Source organism: Herpailurus yagouaroundi, unplaced genomic scaffold (assembly GCF_014898765.1).
Source record: "Herpailurus yagouaroundi ecotype Mexico unplaced genomic scaffold, PumYag 142, whole genome shotgun sequence".
Lineage (NCBI taxonomy): Eukaryota > Metazoa > Chordata > Mammalia > Carnivora > Felidae > Herpailurus > Herpailurus yagouaroundi.
Genome location: NW_024412397.1, coordinates 21,972,713 through 21,991,529, shown reverse-complemented (window position 1 = coordinate 21,991,529; position 18,817 = coordinate 21,972,713). Strand labels below are relative to the sequence as shown.

The 18,817-nt window shown below is 38.3% G+C and overlaps 1 protein-coding gene across 4 annotated transcripts in view; it reads left to right on the top strand.

The window, feature by feature from the left end:
* The window catches only part of DCC (DCC netrin 1 receptor), a 1,147,297-nt gene that overhangs the window by 1,117,927 nt on the left and 10,553 nt on the right, over positions 1-18,817 (top strand). The gene's annotated exons all lie outside the window — the stretch shown is intronic.

The following is an 18,817-nucleotide window of genomic DNA, read 5'->3' as shown; positions in this document are numbered from 1 at the left end:
TGCGGTGCCTATGATAATGTGCTTTATGAGAAATACGTATGTGGTCATTCAGATGACCAAAATATATTTCTCATATATATTAGGTCTTCCTCCACAGTTTCTGGGCACTCTGGAGCTCATAGCTCCCCAAACCCTTAGAATTTCCTTAGTGATAAGGGGGTAAAGGTGTCTTTTATTATGTTGATGAACATGACTTTTTTTGGGTGAACATGACTTTTGGATACCCCCCCAAGGGTGGGGGCTGGTTGCCAGGAGGACCAACCACATAATTACAGGGTTGGAACTTCAGTCCCATTCCCAACCTCCTGGGAAGAGAGAGGGGCTGAGGTGGAATCTACCAATGACCAATGACTTAGTCAATCATGACTGTGCAATGAAACCTGAATAAAAAACCTAAGAGGGCAAGGTTTAGAGAGCTTCTGTGTTAGTTTACATGTGGAGATTTGGGGAGAATGATGTGACTGGAGCGGGCATAGAACTTCCATGCCCTCTCTCCATTCTTCGCTCTATGTATCTCTTCATCTGGCTTTATCATATCCTTTAATACACTGGCAAACGTGTTTGCCTGAATTCTGTGAGCCACTCTAGAAAATTAATCACACCTAAAGAGGAGGTCGTTGGAACCACCTGTAGCCTGTAGCTCAGAAGCACAGATAGCAGCCTGGAGCTTGTGACTGGCATCTGAAGTCAGGAGTGGGAGGCAGTCCTGTCTGGTTGAATTCTTAACCTGTGAAATCTGATACTGTTTCTGGATAGATCACGTCAGAACTGAGTTGAATTCTTAGATACTCTACTGGTGCCTAAGAATTGGTTAGTGTTGGTGGAGGGACCCCCCCCCACACACACACACACCCAACACTGGAATTAGGGAACACCAACCTTAAAGAATGCCTTTCTTTCTTTTTATTTTTTTTATTTTTTTTATTTTTTTTCAACGTTTATTTATTTTTGAGACAGAGAGAGACAGAGCATGAACAGGGGAGGGGCAGAGAGAGAGGGAGACACAGAATCAGAAACAGGCTCCAGGCTCTGAGCCATCAGCCCAGAGCCTGACGCGGGGCTCGAACTCACAGACCATGAGATCGTGACCTGGCTGAAGTCGGACGCTTAACCGACTGCGCCACCCAGGCGCCCCAAAGAATGCCTTTCTAATAAAATCAATCGGCATAGATGATAACCAGAGTCCCCAATTCCCAATGCAGTATTCAGTTTATCACTTCATCTGACATCCAGTGGTGCTAATCCAGAGCTCCTTTTTGTTTCTGTTAGGGATTAAGGGGGAAAAGGGATGGCAGAGAGGGAAAGAAAAGAGGAAAGAGGAAGAGGAAGGAGGAAGAGGAGGAGAAGGAGAAGAAAGAAGATCAACAGACAGGATGAAAGATAGGCCAATAAATAGATAAGTAGATACATAAAGATAAAGAACTATGTAGTGCTTACAAGTATTTGAACTATTGGAATAATTCTTAACAGGCCCAATATATCAAGCATAAGAGAATAAAGTTCAATGGTTCCAAGTAATTAGAGGTGGCCCCCTTAATAGATACAGTTGGATTGGTCAACCTGCTATTTGGCAAGTATGTTTAAGTTTCTGTTACTCAGATCCATACCTACAGTAGTTGTAGTCACTACATTAGTTTATAAGCCTCAAGATGACTGCAAAACTAGAAAAAATACTATTGTGATTATGACTGTTACCTTAGTATTAAGAACATATTGTGTTCCTGGTACCATATAAATTGATTTGTGTTCATGCCCTCTGGTGTTCTTCCTTCCCTGTGATATGTGGTGTGGATGCTCAGCTACCAGACCCTGGGAGGTGGGTTGGAGCACAGGAGGGATTCCATCCCTTGGGATGTATGGATGAGGACTTCTCTGACACATAGGCTCAATGGAGGTCATGACTTCATTTCACAGGAAACAGATCTTCAAATCCAAAAGGAGCCCACACTAGGATTTAAAGCAGATCTGTATTGCCCAATCCCCTCTCCCATCCCCCACATCTATGCACTCCATGCACATTATGGGGAGAGTCTGCTACTTTATAGTGCCCTGAAACTACGAGGTCTTAGCTAATTGAGACAAGGACAAGTATAAAGGAAGCTCATGCATTTAATGAAATTCCTGCATCAAGAGCACACTGACTGGTGATTTCTGATTGCACTGTTCCCCACTGCAATACCAACCAAGAGAAAAGACCTTGGAATGACTGGTATTCAGGATAGATAGCAGGTAAACTGCAACTATTAACAATAACTAACTCTTTAGTGAGCATGTGCTATATGGCTGCCATGCTTCTGAAGACTTGTGACAGTACATTTGATCCTCAGAAAAACTTTGTGAGGTAGCTACTTTCTTAACCCCATTTCATGGATACAGAAATTGTGACACAGATAATTTAAGTAGCATAGTTAAGTGTGCACAACTACTGAGTGATGAATCTTCTCCCATTCGTTTTTTTTTTTTTTGTTTTTGTTTTTGTTTTTCTGACTACAGAAAGCATGAGTTCTGAAATTTTAGGAACTCATTTGTACGTCTTAGCTAGTGTCTAACTTAATGACAACAGCAAAGGTAAATTTTTTTAAAAAAACTTATTAGATCAGGGGCGCCTGGGTGGCGCAGTCGGTTAAGCCTCCGACTTCAGCCAGGTCACGATCTCGCGGTCCGTGGGTTCGAGCCCCGCGTCAGGCTCTGGGCTGATGGCTCAGAGCCTGGAGCCTGCTTCCGATTCTGTGCCTCCTTCTCTCTCTGCCCCTCCCCCCTTCATGCTCTGTCTCTCTCTGACTCAAAAATAAATAAACGTTAAAAAAAAAACAAAACTTATTACATCAAATCAGGCCAAAACTGCTAAACAGAAAAAAAAAAAAAAACATCTGAAATAATTTTGAGTTGAGGAATACCAATTCCTCACAAGCCTTCTTCACTCACATTTTAATGAGGAAACATAAGAGGTTTAACTGTTTTATGCAAAAGAACACCAGTTTTATAACACAAGAAACTAATGTGCCAAAGCACTTTATACTGTTAACTATTCTCTCTAGTTGGAAGTAAAGATCAATTAAGTAAAGATTCACATTGAAAAGAGGCGAAAATAAAATTCTGAAGTCTATTTCACATGAAAATTTACTGTGGCAGAAATATTTGTCTTGGAATACAATGTTTGGAAATCAACCCATGCTCCAGAGATATGGTAACAAAGAACCCTAATTTTAGAAAGAACATCTGACAACAGACAGAATAAAGCAATGGCATTGTTATTTACTCTTTATTGTTTTCTTCCAGTTACAATATTACCCAAGCGACCTTAAACAAAGTCTGACACAATGTAGGATAAATAAGTGTATTGTGTCTTTAAAAGATGGGAAATAGAGTCCTTTCTGCTTTCTCTACACCTTTTCTCTCAAATAATAAGCATATCTGAAGAACGATTCTCTGATCTAATGCCATGCGGGCAAGAACTTATTTTCTTTTATTTCCATTGTACACTTAAGAGCCTTCTTTTTTCTTAAACCATCGTTCTTGTTTTTATTTAAATGATTTCTTAAAAACCATCTCTTCTTTCATATTTTCCGATATCTTGGAGTTTTTGGTTGATTGTATATTTTCATGGTTCTCCTTTAAATGTCACCCTCCCCGCCCCCTCACCTTGAGGCATATCCTGCCATCACTTTGGAATTATTAAATGCCTTCCTTTTCATGTTTCTCCTTCATTGTCTCCCTGTGATTCCTGTTCATTTCATAATGTCTTACCTCATGATTTTCAAATAAGTTCTTCCTGCATTGCTCCTGACACATGGTAAATAGTATGCTTTTAAGAAAGGGCTGATGTTTACTTATTCTAATAGAAAAAGAAAATTAGCAGACTGACAAAGGTATTAGCTGTGACATTAACTACATGCTTCTTAGCCTAAAAGATGAAATGCTTAGAGCTTTCAACAAATTTTAATTCTAAGAAAATCATTACTTTAGTCAAACTGATTGATGAAGTAAAGTCATTCTCTTGTCGGCTTAAAAAAAAAATACCTGAAATAATTTTACTCTGGATTTCACAATAAAGGACTGCGTAATTTCTAATGAATTTATCTTTACTCACTGCGAGTAATTACTTCAGAATATGGTAATGTGAGGCATTGCCATAATTTTTAAAGATCACACCAAATGAGAAGCTCCTTCTGCTTTGAAACCATTGAAATTAGGATCAAGGAAGAAACTCATTCCCTACTCATATTCCTGTGTGTGTTTTCTAAAGGGCAGCATGATTGATCTGTGCCTCAGTTTGACTTCCAGTAAGGCACACAGAGTTGTGGTTGCAGGATGTGAAGGATACAGCAGCACATACTATGAGTAACCATCTCCACGGAGTTGGGGAGACTTTTGCAGTATTTTTATAGTGAGTGGTAATTAGAAAGTCATCTTGTCATAACGACTGAAATTCTGCCTACCGGAAAACACCGATTCATTCCTTCATTTATTCTTCCTTTCCACCTGCCGTGTTAGAAATTTAGCTTACTAGGCTAGAGTATTTTATGGCATTTCTCACAATTTCATCATCACCTCGTGATAAAGTGGTTCCATTTTTTTAATGCTCCACAGTGAATAACTGTGCGGTCTTTACACATTTCAGGAAGGCTACAATCACTGCACTTTGCAAATCACAGATGTGGACATATAAGTGATTTGGCTTCATCCCCTTTCAGGTTAAATAGAAAATGTTTGATGGAGTGTTGTGCTTATGACATTATAGATCTGACATAAATTCTACAAAGGGCCAAGATAGGGTTGTTGTTGTGTTTTTTTTCTTCACTAGTTAAAAATGCCTTTTAGCTGTGAAGTGATCAGCTGCACTTTAAATGAACCTGGATTAGGAGACCATTTGTCTTCTGAGGCTGTAATTCTAAAGAGAAAGAAAATCCGACCTCTTAAATAGTGACTTTTATACTAAACAGTAACTGTTTTCCAACATTAGCCCCCTGGAGTTCTTGTATCTTCATAAAGGGGTACATGTACTTTATTGGCCTCTATTTACACATTGCATTTCTACACGTTTTTATTTACAAAGCAAAAACCTAGAACATTCTGATCTTTTCAATCTTCTAGGAATCAATATGTCAGTGGACATGACAAGACCAAAACTCACTTCATTGTACTACGAAATTGAGTTTGATTTTTCCTCTGCAAATTGTGGCATGTGCTTCAATTTGTCTGAGGACAGAGGACAAGGAGTGGGTCGAGGTGGCTGACAGTGGACAGAAAAGGCATTTGATTTATATTTTATGGCTGGTTGGGAAATCATGTGTTCCTGCCATAACCTGATCTTTTTGACAGGCCTCATTTCAGTAAATATGCCATCACACAAAACTGCCAATAAATTACTGCAATACCTTAATACAATTGCATTCCCTGAGCCACTTGTAGGCCACCATTGGGGGTGTTCATCAAGGATACCACATGAGTGTTCCATTCTGCTGGAATTGGTCACAGGCAGGGGTCATGGCAGATCAGACACTCTTAAACAGGTGAAACAAGAGGGTCACTTTTCAGGCTGGTCAGGTCAAATAAATCATTTGCACAGCTAAGTAGGAGAGACGGGTTGATTTGAAGTTATTGGGGTCAATACCAGTCCATTTTAGAGAGAAAAACTACACTCGCTCCTGTTAAACTTCATCTCGTATGTAAACTCCTCTGTGTTGTTTTTGTTTGTTTGTTTTTGCAGGTAGCTCCTTGAAATTGTCCTGTCCTCATTCCTAACAGATTTTGTTTTTTAATAGATGAAATCGGATTTGATTTGGTCTAGTCATCCTTAATTATCCCTTAGTAAAATGTAAGTCAAATTTGCCTTATGTATCACTAATGTTTGTGACTCTGGAGCCTAGTTGGTGTTTTAATAAAGTACTATTTATTCTAGAATGGGGTTCCACTATTTAAATAGGAAAGAGTTGGGGCGCCTGGGTGGCGCAGTCGGTTAAGTGTCCGACTTCAACCAGGTCACGATCTCGCGGACCGTGAGTTCGAGCCCCGCGTCAGGCTCTGGGCTGATGGCTCTGGGCTGATGGCTCGGAGCCTGGAGCCTGTTTCCGATTCTGTGTCTCCCTCTCTCTCTGCCCCTCCCCCGTTCATGCTCTGTCTCTCTCTGTCCCAAAAATAAATAAACGTTGAAAAAAAAATTTAAATAGGAAAGAGCTTTTTTAATTGCCTCCAAGGGAGGAAAATGGTTGCTAGAGGAAACACTAGGAGTAAGTCACGTGACTGGTGTCTCATTTATAAATGACAAAACCGTATCCTAAAAGGTTAAGCAGTTTGCCCAAGGTCAACAATTGAGCTAGTGGCCGAGTTTAAAGAATTCAGAGAAATAGAACATTGAAGGGAAACAAAGGATTTTACTTAACTTTACTTAACTAAGAATAGTTATTCTTAGGTCAACTTCTTTTTTCCCTATAAGAGGGCCTTTAGGATGATGCTAGTTATTAAATATCCTGAAGAAAGAACTGTTTTATAGAAGGTAGTTTGAGTTACTTACCTTAGCATTTGAGTAAATGTTTTATTCCTTCATGTAGGCTAGAGGGAGGAAAGGAGTTCTAGCAAGAGTAGTGTCCACCAGGGACTGAGGACTAGTTCCTCTCTGCTCAAACTCACCTGCCCAACCTGCCAGTGTCCCTTCTCAGGGAGGTAAGGAACCAGGGAGCTGATATCTGTTGTTTTCTGTACCACACATCACAGATAGCCAGGACTTTGGAGTCCAGTGATAAAAATAAAGAACAATAAAAGGAAGTGTAACATGAAGATAAAAGTTAAAACACATGAGAATATTACTCAGAATGGGGGTTAGAGTACGTGAGGGTCCATGAGAATGAAAAACAAACGGTTGGCATTTCTTTAGAATTGCAAAAATCTATTGGCAGGAGGGGGTGAATGACCGCAGCTGAGTCAAAATTTGACTTCATTCAATCAAACTTTTGCTCGCTTAAAAAAAAGAAAAATATTGCACCAGAAGTGGTTATATCATATATAAAATTGAGGTTAATTATAAACCTAATACAATTAAACTCTGGGGTTAAAGTATTGAGTTACCACCTACATAATCATAAGAGAAAATGAAAAAAATCTATTTTCAAAACTTTGTTACCAAGTACACTACATAATTTGAAACACATAATTTAAGAATGTCCTTGGAATTTTGCTGGGAGTGGGTGGCCTCATGAGTGCCAGAGAATGACAAGGGAAAGGATAGCAATAGGTTGTTTTCAAAGCAGGAAACATACCTTTCAGATTTCCTAAGAACATCAGAGGTCACATGGTTAACTACTACTGTATAAATTTTGTTATTTATGAAATATCTTGAGGATCAAAGTGATTTGTTAAATAAGCTTATGTGAGGGGCACCTTGATGGCTCAGTCAGTTAAGCATCTGACTTTGGCTCAGGTCATGATCTCATGGTTCCTGACTTCAAAGCCCACATTGGGTGAGCTCAAGCCCCGTGTTGGGTGAGCCCTGCTTCTCTCTCTCTCTCTCTCTCTCTCTCTCTCTCTCTATCTCTATCTTGCCCCTCATGGGATTCTCCCTTTCTGTCTCCCTCTCTCTCTGCCCCTCATTCACTTGCACCCTCTCTCTCTCAAAAAATAAAAATTAAATAAGCTTATGTGAAATTAAAAAGTTAATGCTTTAGATTTTACCACCTTTTATACTTTATAGTTTCACATTTCCAAGTGAATGCATGCCTACCGGAGAAGTAACTATAATCATTATTGATGAAGAGATAGACATTCAGAGAGGTTGAATAACTTGTAACTTCTCGAGGCTCATGTGCCATTATCCTTGGGACCTTTACATAAACCACCGTGAGCCCTCAATAAATATTTATTGAGTTGATCAGAATAGAACAATAAAGGTAAGAGCCAGAAAGTGACTTCAGGTCTTCATTTTCAAGTCGAATGATGATTGTAGGTGAAGCAAAGCAACTTGAGAATTGGCATAAGGATTAGGTAAGCTGAAATCACTTCCAAAATCACAGTCATTTGTTCATAAAACATTATGTTCTGAACTCTGAATAACATCTTATTTTAACACTGAATTAAATTGCATAGAGTAGAGAAAACAATAATGAAGGCACCACCCCTGGAAAGTATTCACTGATTTAACATCCGTACTGCGGTGGAGAATAACGTCTGCTTTGTTCATAAAAAGCAGGAGTGCAGATCAGTGGAAATAGAGTCCTGAGTCTTTCCATTATGTCAGTTTGGGTATAATTTTGCTCCCCTGAATCCTATTTATTCTCACCTGTGAAATTTGATAGGTTTTCGTCTTTAAAGAAGAATGAACCATACAAAATTCTAATAAGTCTTAATTACTGCAGACATAAGGATAGATATTCTCTCTGTATTTTCTTTTTCTTTGCTTTGTGAAAAAGTATGAGTAAGAGAAAGGTTTTCACTCAAATGGATTCTGAACTGCATAGTGTGCATTGTAAGTATTCTAAGTTATTTGACAGAGTTCCTTATAGTTCATCAATTAATACCAGCTTCCAGTTGCTTTGTTCAGGAGCCAGGGGAAATTTTGAAACAAATGAAAAGCGTTCACATAAACCTCTGTGTTGATGGACTCCTGAAAAGGTGCTGTGAAAAATCTAACACGCTGAAAGCAAAAGCTCTGTGATATTAAAATAAAGTGAGAAAACCATTGTCAAAATCATCTAGAGCTCTACTCCTTCTGAATGTTTATAATGTTTATCTTACTGTCAGGAACTTAACAGAATTCAAGTGGCCTGTTAAACAGCCTGTGTATTTCATAGCTAGGGTGGATGTTCTTATTGCCAGTCTGCTTATCTACTGGAACGTCAAGACTCTCCATAAAGAATGTCCTTATCTTTTGTGGTAAAGGAATTCTAACAAGCTGCTGCCACTTCTTCCTCTTCTATCCCTTTCCTCTTCCTCTTTGTACTCTTCCTCCTCCTCTTCCTCCTCCTCCTTCTTCTCTTTCCCCTCTTTCTCCCCCTTCGCCTTGCCCTCCTCCTCCTCCTCCTTCTTCTTCTTGTGAAAAACAACGATAAGCAAGCCCTATTGATTTGAAACCAAGAGACACATTATGACATAATTGCACAGAGGCTTATAGGAATTAGGAGTAATGATAATTACAAGGATGCTCTTTTCACATCGACACCAAAGTGCCCTCCTTAAACATCCTTCTTCCACATTCCCCATTCTCTTACCCACTTGTTTGTATCTCTGTACTTCTATGGTCACCTGAGCCATGATTTTTAGTAGAAACAGCATATTTCAAACTATAGTAATGTGTTGACCTAGTCTACCTTTCAAGGCTGAGATTGCCAGTTTAAACTTGAGTTTCAGTTGGCGTTGCATTTAAAATTGTAGTTCTTTGTTTATTCTCTTTTCAGCTCTCTGGAATGGTGCGTCAGTTAGTTCATAGAAATAGGCTGCTTAGTGCAGGACAAAAGGCAGGACAGTGGTGGCATGTGATGAGGAGTGTACCCCAGTCTTCCAGGTCTCTTCTCTGGCTGGAGCCAAATGCAACTGAAAAAGCATTTACAGGAAGAAAATAAGAAAACTCTAGGACCCAGCTTCCTTGCTCATTGGCTGGGTTAGCTTCAAATAAGTAATTTAACCTCTTTATGCTTCCAGTTTTCACAACTGTACATGGCTCAAGTAAGATCTATTCTGGAAAGGGTTTGTTCATGTAAACATGAATTACACTAGTTAAAAATGTTAGCACTGAATCCAGCAGCTTCTGATTTGATATAAGCTGGAGACCACATTGCCTTATAAATTGGGCCTATGGAGTTGCCAACAACTTAAATTCAGAAGCTGTAGGATCATGTGGAAGCAGGGTTAAAAGTAAATTTTAATGCTTTTGTGGCTGGTGAAACAAGATCTAACTCCTGAACGTTATATTTCACCACAAGTATTTCACAGAGAAAGGGCAGCCAGTGAACTGAGAGCCCTGGCATGAAGACAGAATGGTGAACAAACAAGAGTGGCATAGGGACACCCGGGTGGCTCAGTTGGTTAAGCGTCTGACTTCAGCCTAGGTCACGATCTTGCGGTTCGTGAGTTTGAGCCCCGCATTAGGCTCTGCGCTGACAGCTCAGAACCTGGAGTCTGCTTCACATTCTGTGTGTGTGTCTCTCTCTACCCCTCTGCCACTCACGCTCTCTCTCTCTCTCAAACATAAATAAACATTAAAAAAATAAAAAAAAGAGCAGAGTGGCATCTCAGAGCTGCCTGAATAGCATTTCCTGAGTCTAGAGAGAAGCACGGCCTTTCCAGTTGCATAGGTCTTGTTCTCAAATTATAAATATATCTGACATCCAGGAACTCCCACCAGCCCCTTTAAATGACGAAACTGCATCAAATAGCATTCCCCCTCCAATTTCTTAATCTGTGTCTCCACCAACTGTTATGAAGGCCCATTCCTCAAACCCAGTAAGGATTTATGTCCAAAAGGTAGATTTGATGGTCATGTGCCTGACTTAGAAACACTACGTTTCCTGAATTCCTTCCCAGTTTAATGTGACTAAAGCCTATGGAATTTCTAGATCCCAGCTATTAATATCTGACTTAGCTATTCCCTGCGCTAACCCTCTGTAAAGAGAAAACAGGACAAGGAAGGGTAAGAAATGAGGATGAGCTGGGTGCCTGGATGGGTCAGTTAAGTGTCTGAGTTTTTGTTTTGGCTCAGGTCATGATCTCATAGTTTGTGGGTTCAAAACCCTCATTAGCACAGAGCCAGCTTGGGATTCTCTCCCTCTCTCTCTCTGTCCCTCCCCTGTTCGCACTCACTCTCCAAATAAACAAATAAATAAATAAAAGAAATGAGGAGCAGGAGTTGAGCTATTGAAAGTGGGAAAAAGAAGTTATTTCTCACTGAACATATGTAAAACATTACTGACACCTTTGTCTTCTCATTTACAAATAATATATTTCGTCTTATTAGGAACACTGTAGTGGGATTCCATTTTAAATGTGATTTGACATGTCAGTTTTTAATTGTAAACTCTCCATAAACATGACTATCTAAAAGTACTTCTCAAATTTTATATGCCTGGGAATCGCCTGCAGATCTTATTACAATGCAGGTTCTGACTGAGTGGCTCTGAAGGAGAGCCTGCAATTCTGCGTTTCTAAGAAGGTTTCAGAAGATGCTGATGCTTTCCCTCTGTAGCTCACATTTTGAGTACTGAGGTTCTAGAACATATCATGTGTCCTTCACCTGCAGTTCATGGAAGAACTCCTGGGTTTGGTAGCGCACGTGAAATTAAATTCACCTGTGTGTGTGTGTGTGTGTGTGTGCCCTCGCACATGCACATACATTTTTCCCATTGAGTGGGTTTATAGCTTTTGTTAGTCTCAAACTGTTCATGATATAACTGTATAAGTTAAGGGCCACTTAACCCGCCACTGTGTCATCATCTTGCATTTAGGCTCAGCTGTTTGTGGTGTAAACCACAAAGTGTTATTGTTTTGCTTCATTTTGTGTTTTAGACCAATCCAAAAGCCTTTAGTGGAGTAACTTTGTGGAGTCTCAGGCCAGGAGCTGAACGTTTTGGCCCTGCTCAAATGAAATTCTGCAAAATTAAGTCATTCACTTTCTTGTACAAACACCTGGGGCCTTAGTGCATATCTGTCAGTGCCTAATGAGGAATTAGATTAATATTTTACTATCTTAAAAGAGATCCCGCTTCTGAAACTCTCTCTTCTTTTGTCGTTATTTAAATGAAGACTGGTAGATAAGATTCCTAACTGTCTGTGATGAATTTTCTCCAGAAGCGGAGGTTCTGTGGGAAACCGTAGTGTGTTGTCTTTTAAGGAGGTCGTCGTAATCTGTCCGTGGCATCCCACATTTCTGCTGTGCCACAGAAAGCACTTCAGCAGAGACCGAATGATTACATACACATTTCCTCAAACGGTGACTCGTCGTTCAATAAAGATTCCAGATTCAGCCAGTGTCACACCGGGATGACTAGCATATGAAATCTATAAAAAATGTTTTACAAAATTTTTTGGTGGTAGTAAGGTAAGCGAACCTATAAACAGTGGTAATATAAATCACAGAGAATGGGAGGTAATAAAAGAAATGTTTATTTGAGTAGCGAGGATGTATTATATGATATCCTGAAAAATATCATCACAAATCATTTCTTGGGTACTAAATAATTCTAAGGAGTAAATATATGTTTGAGAAGGCTTTATGATAGTACAGAGCAGGTGGGAAAGAGGGGAGTTTTTAAAGAAAAAGAACCTGTTTCTCCAATAAATGAGCAATTAGTCTCATCCCTCTGTGCCCCCTCTTTCTCATTTTCCTCTCCTCCTGGCCTCTTTCTTTTTCTTTCTTTTGTATTAGAAGGTTCTAGTGGTGTGTCCACCCCACCCCCATCACAGCTTCTTAATTTAGATGGTAACGGGTCCTATACAAGCACCTACCAGTTCGTGAGTATTTGAGAAGTTGCAGATCAGAGAGAGGAATAACGATAGAATATTGAGAAGTACCATGAGAAAAGTGCTTAAAAATTTTTAATGTTTTAGAATTTTCCGCACATATTTACCTTTCTCCTTGTGCTCCCGGGTTAGACAGATGGTGCAGGACCCAGTTCCTGAAAACTAACCCCCTGCCAGGTGAGGGCTACATGGGCTACGCAGGCTCTGTCCCACTCTGCTGCTCCAGCTCCGCTGCTCTCACTGCCTTCCAGATGCCATACAGTCAGTCCCTTCCTAATTAAATTAATGCATTTAATCTCGGATTTGATCTCTTTATTTATTCTCTATGTAGTATGATTCTAACAAAATATTTCACACTTACATGCAAACCAACATTTAAGATCATAATAGACACCACTTTTCAGTATTCTTTACTAGCACCATAAAGCCTAATAAGTGCTGGGACCCAGTCAGTAGATACTCAAGAAGAAAATGAACTGATTCTAACCATGGTGATATGTTTGCTTGGTGATATGTCTGACAGTGACCATTAGCAAGCACTTAGTCATGAATTTGCTATGTCATATAATCTTCACAGAAACACAAAGAGGAACATGGTGACTTATGAGGAACCTTGGGATCAAAGAAGATAAAATAGTTAATTGCATGTTACATTGTATTGAAATGGCAGGACCATGATTTGAACCTAGGACTTTCTGAAACCAAAGCCTATTTTCCTGAACAACTATATTATAATCATATACATAAAGGGCCAATGATTATATGATTAGTAATGTCACAGATATACACACTCAACAATTTTAGCATCTTCTTTAACATGTAAAGAGAGAGAAAGGTTATTTTCTCCAGAGATATGCTAATACTATTCGATGACACAATACTCCAGATATGTTCACAGGAGGAAAAGAAAAAAAAAGGACTTTTTAAATTTCTGTTTTCTCTGTGTATTACTTATATTTCCATTGGCACTTGTCACATTTTTTTCATTTTCCTTTCCAATTATGTATTGATTACATATTTTTCATACTTGAATTGGCCCAACACATCCAACCAGAGAAAGTTTATTTCTCATTGGAGACTAAAATAAATATCTATATAGATGTCAAAACCCAGAGATACTGCTATGGGCTTATTTCTTAGCCTATTACAAGATATCCCATAGCCCATTTTTTGGAACTAGCTTCTAATCATTTTCTAGATATGAGATATTCGGAAACTTCATGCTGCAGAACATGTCACATATTGAAAACTTTATGAAACATTGCTTAGGAACATATTTTCGTTATAAATAATTTCCCATATATGGGCTTGAAGAGATCTTCTTTTTGGCCCAGCATGACAAAGATTCATCAGAATTTTTCATTGACATTTTGTTCCACTATAAAGAAAGAATAAAATCTCAATTAACTAGTAGCTTTGGGGAATAGACTGTTCTCAGGAAATTGCATTTCTGGATGGCTCAGGGTAAAATACAAATTATTTTATAATAAAAAAATGTTTATCAGTTAGAAATTCTATGATAGCTATAAACTCAGGACTGTGGAGATGCCATTCTGCACAGGCCTTGTCCGTAAATCCCACACCATCTCTGTAAAGTAGCCACGTCTTTTCTATGGAATGAACCCAGAGTATAGAAGAGTTGAATGACATCTCCAAGGTCACAGTTACTAACGTGCAGGGACAGGATGTACGGCTGCATGGCGGTAATATTCTTTCCCTGATTGCTGGAGGATCACAAAACTGTACCAGGAAGGAGGACCAAAGTGAGTAAAAAAATCCCAGGGATGAGAAAGTACAACATGTTTTCAGAATCTACAGGTAAATCTCTTTTGCTAAAGAAGATGATTCCTAGAGTAATCACAAGATAATAAGCTAGAAAAGGGCAGAGTAGTGACTTAGGAGGATCAAATGCAAAACTGAGATTAAGATGGAAAGTGTGTAATGTGGATTGATGGAAGTGAAAATAGATGAAAGAGACAGCAGCTGGACTTATCTTCCAAAAGAAGAAACAGGCAATTGAGTGAATAATTGGCTATGAAGAATGAGGGAGAAAGTGAAGTCCAAGGTGGCTCAGTTGTCTGAATCCTATGTTTTGAGGACCACAGTTATAAACAAATGGAAAGAGGGAAGTGAGTGAGAAGGTACTTTCTGAGAGAAAAGGGAGAGTCAGAGAGAGTAGAGTTTGCTGAGCACGAAGGGGTAGGAGACATCTAAATGCAGATATACTGTGGATGTGGGGAAGTGGTAGGAATTCAAGATGGAGTCACAACTGAAAAGTGGATCCTAGAATCATTTTCAGAGAGGTGAAAGTTTTAGTGCCTCATAGATAGATGACAACTCCCAGAAAAAGAATTTGAAGGAAAAGAAGATATTTGAAAAATGAAATTTAAAGTAAATCTGCATTTTATGAGGGAATAAAGAAAGAGGTACCAGAGGTAGGATAACAATGGTGGTATAACTTTTAGAAGCCAGGAAGGGAAAGAATTTCAAGAACAAGACAGTTTTAAATACAATGGTTCCTTGATGCAAAGTTCCCATAGTTCTTTTTCCCTTCTAATATTTTATTATAAAAATATTAAATGCTCAGAAAAATTCTACAGTGAACTTCCCTACACCCACTACCCAGATTCTATCATTAACATGTTTTTTTTTCTATTTTTGCCTCTTATATATCTATTCATCTATCCATCCACCTTAATTTTTGATGCATTTCAAAGGACATTGCAGACATCCATTCACTTTACCCCTAAATACTTCAGCAAGTGTATAAGATGCTATTGTGTTTGGAGTATTCCATTGATTTGATTGTATAATCATAAGGGAAAAAATAAAAACTGTAGTATTTGTACAGAATCAATTGTAAGAAGTATCCTGGTTTCAGCAATATTTCTATGAATCTTAGAACTGAGAAAACATAATACCAACAAATCCTGTAGAAAGGTTTACAAGGCAAGATACCTATTAGGCTGAAAAATTATGATAGTATTTATGACCTTTATATCTGACATTTCTATAGATTGGTGAGGTCAAAAGCCAGATGTCTGAGAGAGCCATGGTGAATAAATAAATAGGTAATGTGCAAGATAGACCACCCCTAAAAATATGGCAGCAAAATACAGAAAAGAAGTTGATTTCTTGATGGAGAAAATGGAAAGCTTAAGCTGGTTTCCTTAATGGCACACGTGTTCTTTTGGGTGGAAGCAGTGATGGCGTTTAACTCTGACAGTTGAAAATATTTTTAAATTATATGATCATTGACTTATATGATTGCCTCATTAACTAATTAAGTTTCTCTAAGGTTTTAAAATGTTCTTGTGACATGAATACTATTCATGTTGTGCTTTGGTCAGTCTGAGAGGTATACTTGTAAAAGTTGGAAGAGATTGGGTTAATAGGATAGTTCACTAACCCCAAAAAGTAATCTGGAAGTTATATTTATGGTCACAGCGTCTAGATATCCATTTGTGTGTGTGTGTGTGTGTGTGTGTGTGTGTGTGTGTATGGGTGTGTGTGTGAGAGAGAGAGACAGAGAGACAGAGAGGCAGAGAGGCAGAGAGACAGAGACAGAGACAAAGAGAGATTTGGTGACTTCTATTAAAGAACAAACCAGATTTTAAAAATCAAGTATTACAGGATATTAAGAAATCTTGTTCTGAATAATCAAGGTTATACTATAAAAACAGAATCCTCTATGGCTAATTGTCTTTATAAAAGGAGATATTTCCAATATTTACAAAATAAATTGATTTTTGGAGAGTAAAAATCATTCTATTTATACATCATGTGAAATATACTAGAAATTTAATCTATTGCATACTAATGCAGATGAATTTAGAATGATGGCATTCCCCACAGAGTACATAATTATAAAAGTTGTATGAGACTGATGTCTGGATTTCTGCATTGTTTCTGCATTTTTCTAAGGTTTTCATGAAACCATATGGAAATTTTATGCAGAGTCACTTATTTCTTTATGAATTCAAAATGGGGCTTCTCTGAAGTTTGATCACTAGAATAGCAAAAATGAGGTAATACAGAAAGGTTTTTAAACCTATTTTTCATAAAAAATATAATTGATAATTTTTCTATGAGCATAAACTATCTGAATTGATGAATTGACATAAACAAAGAGCTCAAACCTGTTGTTTCTTCTTGAAAATAGAGTTAGAGAAAGTTAGAAAAAAATAAACAATCAATTTGGGAGGAAGCTACAAATATCCCTTTAATAGCAAACTATCTAAAAATGATCTGAAATATCCAGGAAATTAACTGAGAGGCCTCTTGACTTGGGCATTATATGCAAAATAACATAGGAAGTCAGAGTAGACCTATATAACTTGAGTTGTGGGAGCCTGCCAATAAACAACTCAGGTGTTTAGTTTTGATTTTGTAGTTTCTCTCTTGTTAATAAGTGATCAGGAAACCTAAGAAAAGCATCAAAAGAAAGGGGGAGATCTAGAAGTGTTCTGGTGAATTCATTTCTCATGATCATTGATGATTTTCCTGAAACCTTTCTATTCTAGAATGTACCTAAATCAAGAAGAAGCAGAAACAAACTGAATTATGAGTGCAGAATCTCTACAGCCTCCTCTGCTTATTGTTAGCTTGTTTCCAGGAATAAATTCCACAAAGTATGATGTCAGCTCTACTCTGTATTGATTAGGCACTGCTGTAGGTCCTAAGGACAACAAGACACATTAGATAGTGTTTTTGTCCTTGAGGGCTTCTGATTCATCCTTAGTAACTATTTTCCAACATAAACTTTATAGAACAACTATTTCTAGATCCCTTTAAATCCTTCTGTAAAGCTCTCCCTTACCCATTATAAATGTAAAATAAACACCTCCCTTGTATACAGGGTTTTTAATGGATTCAGAGCCATCTGGGACAATATTTAACTCATGTCTTCAACACAGTTGATCACTTTCTTCCCTCCAGTATTTTGGAAACTTTGCTATTTTCTTCAGTTACTGTTGGCCCAGTGAATTCAGGACTTAGATTCCAATGTGCAACAGAACACAAATAGGTAGAACTAAGAAAGCATGTCTTCTTAATTGGGTCTATTAGATCTTGGTATTACCTCAGAGAAGGAATTAACATACCTGTTGGATTATTATTTAGTACTTCAAGCATAAGTTAGACACCTGTCACCTAGAGAAAAAAGAAGACAGAAAAATATCAACATCAGATTTGAGGGATTTCCTGGGAAGCAAGAGCATCTCTTCTACCCTGGTGCAATGGTGAAAGAAAACTCGTTAGTAAAATAAAAGCATCCAAAATGTTGCCCTTTCTAATATTTAACTGTAAAAAATATAAATAAACCCAAGAAGGGAAAGAGGATAAGCTACTAACAGTTTGTCAGTAGTTAAATTATTGGATCATTTTCTCTTATGGGGAAGGATGTAGTGCTGTATGATGGCTCTTGGTGTTTCATTTTGGGTATCCAGGAAGAAGGGTATAGGGGCAGTGTGTAGGGGAGTGGCATCCCAAAAGGAAAAAGGGGTACAAAAGAGGAAAGATGTTTGAAGACATTTTTCACCCTTGCATTATTCAAACAAAGGCAAACTCAAACTATCTACTTAATAATAAACCATATTTATGATTCTTCTACAAGGCATCAGGAGATTTCAGTTATATGATGTTATGATGTTTATGTTCACACTGTTTCACTGCTTAGCTGGAAATGAGTCTAACTGGGATCAAGATAGTGAAGAAAGCAGGAATATGCTGATTTATTCCTTCTGCTACTCTCTCCATCACCACCACCACCACCATTTCACACTGTAACTTGTCTTCTCTCTCTTCTTCTCCTGCCCACACTCTCCTTCTCTTTCCAGCATAACAATCTCTTGTCCACTTCACTCTGCTTTTCTTCAAAGCCTACTTTGTAGAATTTTATTTTTTCTTTTTCTCTAAGAAAAAGCATATACTTTAAGAATATAGTAGTCAACCCCCACTTACCAGTTGAATAGCTTTGAGCAAGTCCCGTATCTTCTTTGAACTTTGACTTTCCCACCTCCAAGACAGGAGTAATGAAGATATTATTTAAAAGGCCTATTTTTAAAGAGTATATAAGACAATGTACGTGAAGATGTGTTACTGGAGTTTATGTACCTCTGGGACAGGGAGAGGGCCCCTGAGTTTTACCCTTTCTTTCTCTGGGTTCCAGTTCATGGATATAATAGACAAAAAAGATGCTGATAACCAAATGGAAATCAGGGATCCTAGCAAATCATGTAATAACTCTGGAATAACTGGGTAGTAGTGGCTGGGAGTAGTGGCCCTCCCTGGCTGCAGTACTATTAGACCCATGAGCTGTGAGCTACAACAGACAGTAGAGACCTACTTGCCCTGCTGAAGTTAGGGCCTTTCC